Source organism: Emydura macquarii, unplaced genomic scaffold (genome assembly GCF_026122565.2).
Source record: "Emydura macquarii macquarii isolate MOO-44397 ecotype Brisbane River unplaced genomic scaffold, CSIRO-AGI_Emac_v2 contig_1483, whole genome shotgun sequence".
NCBI lineage: Eukaryota > Metazoa > Chordata > Testudines > Chelidae > Emydura > Emydura macquarii.
In genome coordinates this window covers 26,593,713-26,609,130 of record NW_027131620.1, presented here as the reverse complement: position 1 = coordinate 26,609,130, position 15,418 = coordinate 26,593,713, and the positions used below count along the sequence as shown (strand labels likewise).

The window sequence follows — 15,418 nt, the reverse complement described above, 5'->3', positions numbered from 1 at the left end:
GATCACTTTTATTGTGAGAATTCTAACATAGCAGCACAGTCCTTCATAAGATTGAACAGGCAGATGACTTTCCATTGCAAAGCCATCTTGTCAGGGTTTATAACACAGCTGTAAAAAATTGCTACCAGCTGAAACTTGCCAGATGAGGTCTTAACCCAGAAAAGATTTTATTTTATTCTTTAAAATTTTCTAACAATTGGCTTAGCTATTTTTGGTGTGTACAAAAATAAGATTGTTAACCAGTTTCAGGTGCTTTGTTTAGCTCTGAGAACTAACAAGTGATTAGTCTGTACATGAATTGCTGTTGGTATTTTGATAATAAAAATACATGCTACTTTTCAGAGAATTCTTCATACAAGGAATCAGGAGTTACTTCTGAGACAGGCAGTACAGAAAAGGGTGGGAGAAGGCAGGACATTGGGAAGGGAAATGCAGAGAGGTCAGGAATGCTTGGCAGGGAGAGAAAGAGAGAGAGGGTGCAGAAACAGAAGAAAGGGAAAGGAGTTTGAAGAGAAGCACTTTGCACATTTGGATCCTTCCAGCAGATCTCATGTAAACAGAGGGGGGGAAGTGGTGCCCAGACACAGGAGTAGCATAAAGATTCCAGGGGATGTAGTATAGACACATGAGCTCGATGTAGAGGGAATAGCAGGAGGCAGCAAGGGTGAGAAGGAGGTAAGGCGGTTTAGGGTTGTTTTGTAGATTCAAATGCACCAGAAGTTTTCAAAGTGAGATCTGTCTGGCTTGCAGGAAGGGTGGAAGATCCCACCAGCTCTGGCAGTGCAGAGACTATTAAGAATGGCAGGAAACCTAGAGTGGAGTGGGCGGAGAAGGGGAGTGCATAGCCAAGAGGACTGGGATACTAGAAGACATAAAGTTCTCAGGAGGTCCAGCAGAGTGCAGCCTGCCCCCCGGGCTTTTGAGAACCAGTAGGTCACATTGGAATTGATTTGGAAATAGGCAGGGAAGAGGAGAGGGGTGGAGTGATTCCATGCTGGGGCCCTATTGCCCTCTCTCTGGTTATGAGTACCTCCTATTGAAGCCTGAAACAGTTACTCATATCCTGCGAGGGGAGATTAGGGCCCCTGCTTTCTATGGGGCAGGCTCATGATTAATAATACTTTAATAAATTCCTAGCTTGTAAGTCAGCAAGGACTATTATGACCATCAAATCCGATCAGAGACTAGCACCTAGTGATCCCTGCATGAGCCCGTAACTTCAGTTTGAACTAGAGCAGATCTCCTAGAAAGACAGCCAGTCTTGTTGTAAAGACTTCCACCTGATGCAGAATCCACCACATCCCTTGGCAATCTGTTCCAGTGGTTAAAAATTTCCAGCGACTGGATCTTGTGTCTTTATCTGCTAGATTGATGAGCTCTGTTTCCAGAAATACTTTCCCTCTGTAGGTACTAAAAGACTCTGATCAAGTCACCCCTAACCCTTCTCTTTGATAAACTAAAGAGATTGAGCTCCTTAAATCTCTTGCTGTAAGGCAGGTTTTCCAGAGCTCAAGTCCTTCTTGCGACTCTTCTTTAAACCACCTTCAAATTTTTGTCATCCTTTCTAAAGTGCAGATACCAGGAGTGGGCAGAGTATTCTAGCAGTGGTCTCACCAATGCCACATACAGAGATAATGCCACCGTCCATGTTCTAGACAATATTGCTGTCTACACATGAAAGGATCCAGTGGGACTTTCTGAGGGGTAAGATGTTAGGAAAGCTGGCTATTACTCCTGCACATTACCTCCAGCAGATTTCCTACAAGTTCTCACTATGCCATTCTAAGCACAGAGTAACTCAAAGCCAGGTGCCTCCATTGGAGCTATTCCAAAGATCCCCCGGCCAATGCAGGATCATTTCCTAAATTCTGTGTTCTAGTGCTTTCCCCAGCCACATTCTGAATATCTGAGCCAGTATTTTAATAATCTGTGGTTAGATTTTTTTTTTAAATATATGTATTCACATGATGCCTATTGTGCAAATAAACAGTTAATATGAACTTCAGTAATGAGTGAAACAAGTGACAGTTTGGATTCCCAACTGTTTGGCAACCCCGGAGCATGGGAATTATCTAGGGAAAATGAAGGCTGACCAGAGAAACTGGAACAGCTCTAGTCCAATAATGCTGAAAAGTAGCAGCAAGTTGTATGGTATGATTTACCAAGGGGAGATCAGATTCTGCAGCACACAGAGCGAGTTAGTGAGCTATAGATATTAGGCTAGTTTTGACAGGCTGGTATGAAGAGTGGCTTGTGGCAGCGCTGGACAAGATACAGATAGTCACATCTGTGATGTAATATTAAAGGAGTTTCTTGGACACAAAGGAAAGGTGAGCGGGTGCTGGAATAGGGTGTTAAACATGTCTATTGGCCTGGCTCTTAGTGCTAAGCTTTCATTGACCGACATCTGGAAATCAGAATGCTTTCTCCTTAGGAAAATATTGAAATGGATGAGCTCTGGGCACTTCTCTGGGAGACATTAATCCCACTTAGAAAAGACATCCCAGAGAGAGAAACTAGCAGAAGGTGGACAATGTCAGGGGTGAGCTGGACAAGAGAGACTGCAGTGGCCTCCAGGAAATGCAGCAGCTCCCAGGAGGTGGGGGGACCTAAGGAACTGATGTGGTATTTAAGATCACAAAGGGGCTGAGTGAAAACCTGCTGCATTTCATGAGAATGAGGTTGTCACTCAACACACCTCTTACAGATTGGCCCCGAATGGGAGGGAGACCTACCCATTGTCTTGGCTTCCAAAGAGATTTTAGTTTCCAGACTAACACCAAAACCACAGGACAATTAAAGAAAGTTAAAAGACAGGAGGCTTGAAGACCCATCTCTCCAACTTGTTTTGCCAGGCCAGGTTATCACAGACTCTGTCACACCCAGTTTCAAAGACCCCTGCAATACACCTAATCACTTTAGGGGCTCAAGGGCAGAACCTAATCCTTATGTTTGTTGTTGCCCCTTTTCTCATGGAAGGCAGAATTTCACAGCTTCTGAATGGTGCTTGGGAAGATTTCACCACTCCAGAGTGGAGTACTTTGGACCATCCCAGCAACAAGTCTAACAAGGAGCCATGCTCTAGTTGGAGCACATATGCAGAAAGAGGAGGCTCACAGAGGGCCAAAGGCTTCTCATTTCTACCTTTTTACAGCATAAATTGATATTCCATGGAACTCAAGTGGTGTTTTAATTACACCCCTCAGCACATATGTGGCTGGCCCCCTATTAAACACCCGGGGTAAAAAATCAATTAGAAAATAAAGGGTTGGCTGTATGTTTTATTAACTCTCATTGCAGCCAGGGGAGAGGTGTCTGTGGGCAGAGAGCACCGGTGAGAGGTGGCACCTAGCAGTTTCACATCCAAGAGCGGCAGCCCCAAGCTAACTGGCATCCCTGTTTCGCCTCCTCTCCCCCGGCCAGCGAGGATGCCCTGCAAAGCACGGCACATTCCAGCTTTACACATCGTGTTTGTGTGCAGGAAATTTCACATCCGGGAAACGAGCGGCGAGCAAAGACGTGGAATGCAAAGGGGAGAGGTTTTTTTTGCCTCCTCTCCTTTAATGCTGCCTGAGTAAGTAAAACCCCCCTTGATTGGAGGATGCCACGTAAATTCCCTGTTGCCCCGCGCCCGAGCCCCGGGAAGTTGCAGCCGTCGGTGCCCTGCGTGGCCCAGCTGGAAGCCGAGAAGGGGGCGAGGGGCAGCGCTGAGGGGGCCAGGGGCTGCAGAGCTGGGCGCCTCCAGGGGCTGGGGGGGGAGGGGGCTGCGCGGCCCTGGCCCAGCCAATCCCAGCAGCGATCACATCAATGCAAATGGGAGCACAATGGAGCTAGCAATAAGCGCGCTGCAGCCAAACTTGAGAGGGGCTGCGCGTAGCTGACGGGCCGGCCGGCCAATGGCAGGCGGGCGGGGCGGCCGGGGTCCAGTGGCGGCGGCGTGGGGGCGGGCTGGGCCAGGCTAGGCTGCGCGCGCGGGGCGGCTGGCTAAACTTCACCAAATAATAGCTGGCTGGGCTCGGGCTGCCGCAGGAGCCATTTTAGGTAAGTTCTGCGCCCAACTTCGGCTGCGGCGGCGGCGCGGCGCGGCCGGGTCCGGCCCGTGCTCGGGGCGCCGCCCGATGAATGAACTCGGCCGCTGGGGCCGACGGCGGGGGCCGGCCTGGCCATAGCTGGGGGACTCCGTCCTTGGGATGCGGCCCGGCGGGTCACACCTGTGGGAACTGCGCGGCCCGGCCTCGCTCGCTCCCCGGGTCCGGGCTCCCCGCGCGCTGGGGCCGTTGGCCCCCCCCCCCGGCAGCGGTGGCTCAGAGGGGGGCGGGGCCGGGGCTGGGCTGTCTGTCCCGGAGAAGTTATGGCCCGTGGCCAGCGCAGCGCTCCGCCCGCCTGGGACGGGTATTACCTGGGGGAGCCCCGCGGGCGTCCCGCCTCCGGCCGGGCCGGGCCGGGCCGGGCCGAGCTAAGCCTGGCGGGTATGGCACTGGGGGCGGGGGAGGAGAGTCGGAGACGGGCCCGCCCTCGTGCCCTCCTCCCGGCCGCGGGGCTTTGTGCGCTGCGCTTCCCCCTCTTCCCTGCGCGTTGCCCGCCGCAGGTGGCCTGGCCAGGTGAGGGCCGGGCATCCCTCGCAATTACAGACCATTTGGGAAGGGGGCCGCGGTCCTCCGGCCGGGTTCGGGCCCGACGTGCCCCTGCCTCTAGGCTGCGTAGCTGGCACAGTGCGGTGTGAAACCGGCACGACACCAGGCACTCCGCAATGAACCAGCTTGTAGAGTGACGCCGGGTACCGTTGGCCCGGATGGCATCCTGCCAGTAACCCCAGGTGGAGTCCAGAGTCAATGCTATACTATGTAAACGGCCTTCTCTGTCTGTATGAATGGGTCTAGGGCAACAGAGGAGAGTTAGGATCTTTGTTTACCTAAGAGTAATTAGAAATCAGATCTGCGACCAGAGATTGGGCACCATGCTGCTTGAGCTGCATGGTGAAGAGGGCTCCCTTGAACGTATGTAATGAGTCCCCACATTCCTATTGCAAAGCTATTTAGTGGCTGTGTCAGAATAGGATTAAGGTACAGCATTTTCTGGGTGTCTATTATGAATTTACTTTATTCTTGACTTTGGTTAGAATTGTAGCAAAGTCTTAAAACTTTAATGCTAGCTGAGAAACCCCTTCAATGGCCAGTGTACCATCTTTAAGGCTTCCTGCCTGGCTGACCTATGGCAAGCAAGGTCATCTTCCACCATGTATTGATTAGGAGAAATAAATGAATGCCATTAAGGAGGAACCCTTCCTACTATAAGTTGTGATGGACTAATTCCCACTGCTCTCTGATCTATTCTGCTTCTTATGGTATATGCAAAGCAGCCACAGATCTATTGTGACATTGCAGCCATGTCACAATAGAATGGTATCACCTGCACATTAGAGTCACATCTCATTTACGCTGCAGTCATCTCACGGTTAGCTAGGAGTTATGTTACACAGCTTTAATCCTCATCATTTTGATGATTACTTTGTGGAATTCTCTGTATCAGAATAGATTTCTTAGTGTTGATCAGTTTGGTTCTTATGGTAAATGTTATGAGAAGTCAGAGAGAGAAAGAGAGAGACATGCATACAAACAGAATATGAAGAGAAATCATCAGCTGATATTACTGGCTATTGAGAACATACTTAACAGCTAACATTTTTTCTATTTACTTTCCTGACTATTGTGTTAAACTCGCAGTAAAGTTAGGAGCTGAGGAGGGTGAGTAGTAGACTGACTCTTTGTGGATACTGGTCTTGCTGGGATGACTGCTGGCCTTTGATGTGGAAGATCCTTTTACTAACTTTGATATGGAAAGTGCTCGGTTTATTTCTTCAATGAGTTGAGACACTTCTTGCAAAAACGTATAGTCTCCTTCTTTCTCCCACTCCCTCTTTAGGAAGCTTGGCAGATGCTTTCTGGGGCTAAAGGATGTTGGATTTCTATTATCAGGTCAGTAGAGTAGCACAACAGATTGAGTGGTGATCATGCCAGGTTATACCATGCATCTCTACAGAAGGCTCTGATTCCTCTCTCTCCAATTGCTTTCCTTATTGATAGTGATATCATGGGGAATGGCCTGTCTGTTAGAGTAGTGCTTTCCGGCTGCCTCCCGTTTCAAACCCTTTCATTTACAGGTTTACAGACACCAGGCAGGTGGCACTGCTCATGTTGCTGACCTGTCGTGGTGTCAGGTTGGTTAGAATATAGACCCAATGAAAGGGAAAGGTGAGCAGTGCTCATGTGATCCCACTACAGCACATCAGCATTGTTCCCACAATCATACCCAGGTTCTAGGTGGTAAAGCGGCTGCTCCTCTGCTGTCTTTTGTCTCTTATTTACTTCATTCAGGTGGCAGTTCTGCCATGTTGTTTTCTAGAAGGGAATTCATTTTGGGCCATCAAGCACCATTATTGCTTCAGACTTCATGCTTTTGCACAAGAAATAAATCCCTCTTGGAGAAAATTGGCTGGTTCACTTGTAGGAGCTGCCATTCCCCCTCTGTTCTAGTTCTGTTTGGAGCTGCCATGCCCAGGTGTCCTTATTACTCACTTGGTGGATAAATTTATTGTTTTTCCAGTACTGAATCTTAATACTTCTCTTTAGTTTTGAGACGTTAAAACTTAAATAAATCTAAGTAAATGAGCAATGTTTTAAAATCTCCTGCTAAGGAAAAGTCAGCAACTCCCTCTGGGGCCTTGGACATGCCACATGTGCCTTAGTTTCCCCTTCGGTAAGGGAGGGGTGCATATAGCAGAGATGTGGTAAAGATTAATGAACGATGTCTCTAGCACTTAGAAGATGTAAAGCATGATGATCTAGCATGCAGTATTATTAGGATTACGTCCCAGTAAAGCCCCTGGACAGCTTTATGAACAGGAATTTAAAATATTTCAAAATAAAAGGTAATATTTTAAATTGACAGTGGAAGCCTGGTACTTCCTCATTGGGATCTGCAGATAATGTCTCAAAACGGTTGCTGTCTTTTTCTTGACATCATCCAAAACATCTAAACAGAGTCATTGATTGTGATATTTCCCAGAAAGCAGCAGACCCTTTTCAGGGAGTCACTGCATCTGCGTTAACAATTAACTAGTTTGACCCTTGAAATTAGCAAACTTTTTGCACCATTTTTCTGTAGTGTGTGACTAAGGCATGTCCTTTTTGGATGGTGTCATTAAACTTTGTCACTATCTACTTCAGTGTGTTATGTAGCAGTTTGCTAGGTGGACAGAACTGTGCCTTGTTTAACTACTTAGGTTAACTATACTTTCCATTCTCTGTTATATATGAGAATTAGGAAATAGGCCGTCTCTGTGCTACCAGTCTTTATTAGTATATAGTTGGCTTCAGTAGTTTCCTGGGCCCTTTGATGTCAGAGTTGCTAGATCCAATAATGCATACCTTTTGTGATACACTGATTTCTAGTGGCTTGGTGAATTGACAGTGTTAAGGAACATCTCCTCTGTTGCTGATGTTGCACCTCTGAGAAACAAACGCCTAAATTTCTTTCTCTAGAATTGTGGTTTCATAATTTTTAAGGTTAATATCCCTTGAGGGATTCTTAATATTTTTCCTGCAATAACGTCTCCAGGGACATAAAGTTTTACAGGTAGATGATGCAGAGTATTTTATTTAGTGGTGTCTCTTATTTCTAGAGGCGTTTGCATGAGCAAATGAAGTCCTTTTTAAAGAAGCTAGCAGTTAAACTCTTGGCCTTGCAGAGCAGCAAGTCTGCTGGTTCAGGGGCCTTTGTGCTTTTGTATGAACCTGTGGCATTCTGGCCTGTCTGAGTTCCTGGAGATAAGAGCTAGTATCTTGCACATTGATTTGCAGGAGGAGATTCCCTCTTGAGAAGGACAGAGGGAAGGATTGATCAGGCTCCTGTTCCTGGGGACCCATTCATAAAGGAATGTACATTTGGTGTGTTGAGTACGGGGGAAGCAGGCAGGTTTCTAAGACTATGTCTACACTGTTGGCGGCACCATATTTGTGGGTGTGATTGAGCGGCAGTGAAGACTCACTCAATCGAACCCAGAAGTCGACTCTGTAAACCCTGGCAAGAAGCGTAGCGCTGCGTTGATGGGAGGCATTTCCTGTCGGCGCAGCGCAGTGGAGACGCTGCGGTAAGTAGATGTTAGGAAGTCGACAGGAGAGACACAAGCTACTGTATGTAGCTTGTGTATTTCCCGTCAACTGCTGCCGAAATCCATGGCCAGTGTAGACCAGGCCTCTGATGGTCTCTGAAGTTGTCTTAAAGGGACACTGCTGAGTCCTGTGAGCCCTAAACGTAGGTTCTTTCCAGAGATCAACAGAACCCTACGTGAGTAGAAAAGATTTTAAATTATTTTAACTAACAGTGAAAGCTTTTCTTTTTGCTTTCAGGGAGGTAGATTTAACTGCCCATGGCAATATTTGAAAGACATATACTGCAGCCTTATGCTAACACATGAACGGAGAGGCAGAGCTGCTGTCAGGCAATGGAAGTGACCAGTGCCCAAGCTAGGTGAAGTGCAGAAAGCAAACAAATTCCACAAAGGGAGTAGCCTGGGGGTGTTTAGTAACAAACCCAGACATGGATACAATAGTGGCTGATTTTGATTTAAAACACCAAAAAAAGAGAGAAGATTCCTCTAGGCACTTGACAAATAATAAAAATGGGAGTTGCCTTTGACCCCAAAGTGAAGGCACTGTACACTAGATATTATTGCAGTCTATTAGTGTACTGGTGGTGGCCCAAGGCCCTGATTGGCATAGGCGTCTATATGCCAAATCTCTACAGGCACGTGGGGTACACAGTGCCTGCCCTAAAGGTCTTGCAGTGGAATTTCAGATAGCTAAGTGAGTGAGAGAGTTGGGGGCAATCTTGCTGACATCCTTTTGAAATGAGTCTTAGTGTGGTGTGGGGGGGAGAAGCTCATGATATGAAAAGAACCCCAAAATCAAAAAAACCCAGATTCTCTTAATATCTCAGGCTGGTAGAATATTTTTTTCTATGTAATGGGACTGTCTAGCATGCATGTCTACCAATCTGACAGTATGTGGCTATTATTATTTATTTAATATTGATGTTGTGGTTGTGCCTGGAGGACCTGATCAGAAGTAGGAATTGCTTTCAACTGTACTCTTGGGAATTAATGCCTCAAGGCAGGCACTTGATGGCCATATAGGAGAACATTTCCCTGGGGCTATTCCAGCAGGTTTGTGAGCACCCTGAGTTCCCTGGAAAGCTAGTGAGAATTGAGGGTACTGCATCCTCGGTAGGAGATGTACCTCACCCACTGGGCTTGGGCCCCAAAAAACTCCTTGGGGAGGTAGGCACTTGAATGATATTAGTTAATAGCATTGAGGGATGTTCACCCCTTCAGCACTGTAAGACCCCTTTCCATGGAGGAAGCGATGCAGTTGGCTCTTGTGCCTCAGCCAGAAGCTGTTTCCTTACTGCTTGGGGAGTTGTATTATTGCCTGCAGTGGATGTAAACCCTCCTGTGAAACCAGGAACCATTGGAGGAGCACAACTGCCTAGCAGCTTGATAAATATGGAGGCTACTGAGGGACTAGTGTGTGCGTGTGTGTAGAGAAGGCTGTGCACCAGCTATTTGAGTTTGTTTTTAATCACAGTGTTTCTAAAAGCCATGCAAAGAGGCTGCTAATCACAGTTTACTTTCCTAGTATGAGTATGCGCAATGTTCAGGTTGTACTATGACAGTAAATAAAAATCAAGGCATGCCAACCTTAAGCCTCTCACAGTGATGTTATCTGGATCCCACTGGAAAAGCTTCACCCCAAAGAAGAGTTGCTCTGAGTGTTCAAAATGGAACCTTCTCCACAGGGAGCACTACCAGCACAACGCAGGCATCCCTGCTTATTTCAGAGGGTGTTAGACTCCTCCAGCAGGAGAGAAAAAAGTAGAGAGATGGACAGTAGATTCATAGATGCTAAATCCAGAAGGGACCACTAGATCATCTGGTCTGACATCCTGCATATCACAGTTAAAAATGTGTGCCTTATTCCCAGTCTGATAGATAGATGAGTGGGAGGCAGCTGCCCTAGGATACACTGTTAGGGGACATGCAGTAGGTGTGCTGGCACACCACTCCAGCCTGGGAGGAAACAAAGTGATACAAACAGGGAGAGAGTGTGTGTGTGTGGGGGGGGAGGGGGTGTGGAAGATGTTAGGATTTGTTTTTCTTTAACTTCAGAGTGGTCTCTTGGAAGTTTTGGGTATCTTATTTTTGGTACCCCACTTGGGACACCTAGGATCAGACTCTGAAGTGGTTGGTGAATGCTCCCAGCTCCATCTGAAATCGATGGACCTCAATGAACATTGGACTCACGGTGTCTCAAGTTGGGCATCCAAAACTAAAACTTGCAAGAGTTTTGGCCCATGTGTATTTATTAAAAACTATTTGTCATGAGAATTTAGGGAGTGAACTGTCCTTTGTTGTGTTAAATCTCTCTTACAAGCCAGGAAGGAAACCGAACAATTGGGGTTTGGTCACTCACTCTCATTTACACAGGAGTAGGATCTAGGATCTCTCCTCCACTTGTGTGTGCTCATGTGAGTGTATATACATAATGAGCTCACTTTAAAAACTAATTTTGGTGTCAGCACAACAATGTGATTGGTTCCAGGAGTGTTCCCGTTATTGCATGTTGAGAGTTTTGCTTAGACAGGTAGTTTCTCTAAAACCGGAGTGAATTTCTTAAGTACAGCCACTTGGTGGCTGGGTGGGTGGGTGTTTGTGTGTGTGTATATATGCATACAAATGTACACAATGTATGTTGCATCACAAAACAAAGCCAGTGCAAAGTTCTGGGTGAAATGTTACCTGTCCAGAAGTAAGGAAATTCCAAGTGATGGTTCTTAGGAAAGCTCTAACTCTGCCTCTTTGCACACATCTATAACAAGTCATTAAGGCTAACCTTATTTACAGAAATAAACATCAGTGCTTTGCTACATATGAGCAGTTAATGCTTCTATTCCTGTGGAAACCATATCCTTGAGTTTCCTGGCTTTTGTGCATATAAACACCTCAAATGTAATGCTGAATTAATATTGGTTTTAAATTGAATATTCTTGTTTTATTAAAATAAAATAGTGATTAAGTGCACTGTGTGTATTTATTAAACACCTGAGAAAGGAGAGAAATAGTGTGTTCTCTCAGAGATTTCTAGGTAACTGTCTGGATCCAATACTCCGTGCATGCTTAAACCAGGAAGGAAAACACTCTATCTGTGTGCACAGTGTACTTCTCTTTTTTAGTTTGTCTATTTTAAAGATTTGGAAAGCCCACATTCCTTATTGATCTATCTTGGTTTCTGTGTGGTGCCCTTCATGGGGCTATCTGAATACTTCCCAGAATGCACATATGTGCACAAGAAGGCATGTTTCACTCTCCCTCTCTGGCCGCTCTGTTCTTGGTATGGTGTTATTGTGGGCAGGCTGACTGGAGCAGGACTTACAGCTAGCTGTGAAGGCGCTGAGGTTTGTGGTCACACTGATTTTTCGATAGAGAGTTACAGATTCATGGGCCCGTCATCGAGAAAGTATCATTTCCTACACACACAAAAGCCTTTTTCTTGAGGGCAGTGGTTCCCTTGCTCCACTGGAATGTAGCTGGCTTGGGCAGTCTTGGAGGTAGCTTGGATTGGTGCCATGGAGTGTTTGGGAGATGAGGACCAAGCTCCTGAATTTGCCCTAGTATTGTGCAGGAAGCCAGCCTAGAGAGCAGCTCTCCGCTGCCTGTGTTGCTGTGCAGATGGCTGCATGTTCAACGAAATGTAACTTCTTCAAGGATAGTGTTTTCATACCCAGGTGTAAAGGTTCTGCAGGTTCTGAGTGCTGTGCCCAAAACTGACAGGAGGGAGGCTCAGTGCTGTAGGCAGCTGTCTCTGGAAAGGGAGTTCTGTGGCTGTGCATCAAGCTGCGCTCTGAAATGCAGGCAGAAATGCAAGCTCCCCTTCTGAGCTGAGGGTAATGTTAGAGAGGTGCTAAGATCTTCCTAGTGCTTCACTCTCCCCACCTGCCTCTCCTTGGTTTTTCTTGGCTTCACCTGCTGCTCTTCATCCAGTCACTGCTCTTGGAAATGGTACTGCTCATGTCTGATGAGACAGGGATGGTCATTTGAGCATAGCCAGTCAATAGTCAGTGCTGTCCAGATGTCACCAGTGGCTTCAAGTAGATGAGAGCCACATGAGGGAGAGGATAGATCCCAGTGAGATGAGGGCTGGGGAATGGTGCAAGAGGTGACCATCTTAACTGGGTGAGGCCTGAGAGGAACTGTGGAAGCCATCTTGGCACAATCCTGCTAAGCTTGTCCCATCTCTGAGGTCTTGTGGCAGAGATACAGTGCAAAGAGATCTGGGTTCAGTCCCTGGCTCTGTCACAGACTCGCTGTGGGGAAGTCACTGTTCCTCTCTAGGTGTCATTCCCTTTCTGTAAATGGGGATAACTACTCTGCCACATCCCATAGGGATATGGGGAGGGAGGATGCCATGGTGATGGAAACCACAGAAACATCTAGATTATCAGTGACTAGAGGCTACCTGTCCACTCTTGCATTGATCAGCAGGAGCAGGTCAGATTCTGTCTATTCACCTCTGTGAGCCCATGGAAACTGGCTGCAGGTGTCTCTAATGATCAGCATTCTAGGTGGTACCTGGCATTACTGGTGGGTGTTTGCGATTGGGGAAGAGAAGTGTTGGCTGTGCGGGTGCCCCATGGATCTAAGGCATGGCCAGTGTGCTGTGCATCTCTGAGCTGCCAGGAGGGGCACAGCGGTGCTCCAGCGCAGAGGAATGTGAGGGCATGGGCATAAAATACTGTAGTGCTACCTGTTGGTGGGTTTCAGGGCTTGCGGTGAGCTAGATTCTGTTTGGAAAAGGAATTCTGTAAAAATGGCCTCCTGGGGCTCCATGTTTATCATTCTTTAGTCACTAGCCACAGATCACATGTGCTCAATTTTATGACTGAAAAGATGCATGCAACCCCGGTTCTGTATATATTCCCTGGATCTGAGAGTCAATCTGGGCTCACTCTTCAGTAATGAAGGTACTGCATTCTGCCTTTGTGACACCTTTGTGTTCCCATGAGCCTTCGCTGGCTTTGTACAGGTCTGACCAACTGGAACTTGGCAACCAATTCTATTGAAGATGCCTAGGGAATCCAGCTGCCTCTCCTAGAGCAGCATTGGCTCTGCAGGTCTGACAGGAGTTAAAAGCAGTAAAACTTTATTTTAATTAGTAAAGTCATCTGACTGATACAACTTGGGGCAGGTGTAGAGCAAGAAGGAGCTGCTTCTCAGTAACCATTCTTCAGAGCATTTCATTGATTTCTCCAGGTTTGAAGTGCCATGATAGGTGCCCATGCAGGGCTTGTGTGTAGCCTGCACATTACAAATTACAACCTAAACATGCACAAAATCCTGCCCATGAATGCACCCCCCACACCCTCCTCAACAGCCTGAACAAGCTTTGCAGCATGCTTTGATGGATGAAAAATGAGGGAAGTGGGAGGAAAATACAAAATGAAGGACTCCCGCCTTCCAGACAGCAGCACCCTATCTTTGATAGTGAGGGACACCAGATCAGGTGACTCTTAGAACATGCTAGAATATAATGACACAAAGAGGCATGAGGACAGGTGCCCTGGAGAGTTTCCTCACAGTCCGGTAACTGAACTGGCTGGTGGACATTCTCTCCCAATGGTTTCAGGTTGCTTCATTGCTTTTGGGATGAGAACAATGAGAACCGTCTGCCCAAAGAGTAGGTTTAAAGATTACTTCAAAGCCCCTGGAAATGTGGGCTTGGCCAGGAAGTGCCTTGCCAGCAAGATGGCTGTGTCCCTAGCAGGCCCATAGGGCCGGAGTTGAGACTTATCTGGCAGGGTAACATTATTGCCCTATGGCTGGAAACATCACTGCCCAGGGGCTACAATGGCTGCAACTGAAGATGAGAGCATTCCTCAATGAAGGGCACTTGTTAAACCCAGGGGAAAATAGATTTTGCTTCAGTGTTCTCGACTGCCCATGGTTCTAGAGAGCCAGAGGGGTACACTACGTGCTCCAGTGCGAGGCTCTGGGCACAGCTGGCAGTTGCTGCCATCTTGGATTAATCCTCCTGTGCTAGCATCTCTTCATCACGTTTATTTTACCTAGACATGGGGGACAAAGTAGCAACTGTGAGCCAGGAGCCGCTCAAATGTGACATGGACTGCGGTACATCTAAGTAAGACTGACCATTTCAACCCTGGGGCTGTGCAGCCTCTGTCTGCTACAGCCGTTACCTGCCCCTCTGCTGTCACATGGACAGCGTGCCTGGTAATGAAGGTAATGCCTGGTAACCAGAAGGGGTCAGCCTGGAGACCACCTCCAGTACAGGCTCCTGGAGACAATCTACCAGAGGCAGACAAAGAACCTCCCTGAGTGCAGGAGACTCCTCCCTTCCAAAGAAAACTAAGTGGGCTCCCTGTCCTGGGGGCCAGGTCTGCAGGTGGATGCAGAGGGGTGGGGCCATAGCACTGCTGCCACCTGTCCCCTTTTTTGGGGTGGCTAGTTCCATGTCAGGTGTTCTTGTCTTCCGGGCATCATCAAACTTCCCCTTCCTCCCCCCCCAAATCCCTGCATGTGAACCTATACATATAATTCTGATCAGGACTGAAATTTAATGTCCAGGCTATAATCCAAGCTGCTGAGGAACAGGAGCTTACAGTGGCAGCATTGCACTGCATAAAGTGCCCTCACTCCTCAAGGCTACTCTGAAGTGGCCTATAAATAACAATCCAAAATGCACAGCACACATTCTGCAGACAACATACTGTGCATGCAAAGCATATTGCCCCATCCTAGGCACATGCAGCATAGACCCCAGAGAGGTACAGGGGAGGGGAATGGAGGGAGTGCTCTTAGAATTCCTCCTGCAGTTCCACTTTCTATGTGAGTCTCTTTGGTGTGAGAGCCCTGGAGTGCAGTGCACTCCACAAAAGTAAAGCAAAGCTTGCCCTCGCTATGCTGTCTATATTGCAGTGACATCTCAGGAAGCGGGGCCCTATTATGCTAGAGGTGTGTACAGTGCCTAACAGAAAGATGGTCTCTGTCCTGCAGAACTTCCAAGCTAACAACTAGGTAAATGGCCTTAATGTAGACCGTTTTAAAGGCAGTCAGCTGGGATGAGTTTGTGCAACTTGGTAAATACTAGAGGAGAATCTGGGCAGTAAAATATGAATTTACAATAGTTTCTAGGAATACCTATTTCTGTGAACTTTTTCAACTCACTTGTTGGGGGCAAGTTCATCTTGACAGCAGGAGTCGCAGTCTCTTGCAGTGTCTGAGACATACAGGATACTGGTCATGTCTGTAGCCAAGAATCTCTATGCATGCTAGAAACGTTTGTTC

The 15,418-nt window shown here is 47.3% G+C and overlaps 1 protein-coding gene across 5 annotated transcripts in view; it reads left to right on the top strand.

The window, feature by feature from the left end:
- The first annotated feature begins 3,377 nt into the window (after nucleotides 1-3,377).
- Nucleotides 3,378-15,418, top strand: part of CHD6 (chromodomain helicase DNA binding protein 6) — a 181,754-nt gene continuing 169,713 nt past the window's right edge. For 4 of the 5 annotated variants that reach the window (XR_010921037.1, XM_067554520.1, XM_067554521.1 and 1 more), the window contains exon 1: nucleotides 3,758-4,041. The gene's annotated coding sequence lies outside the window, so the exon portion shown is untranslated. Of the gene's footprint in view, nucleotides 3,575-3,757; nucleotides 4,042-15,418 lie in introns of those variants that run through there. The other variant, XM_067554519.1, reaches the window with a different exon arrangement.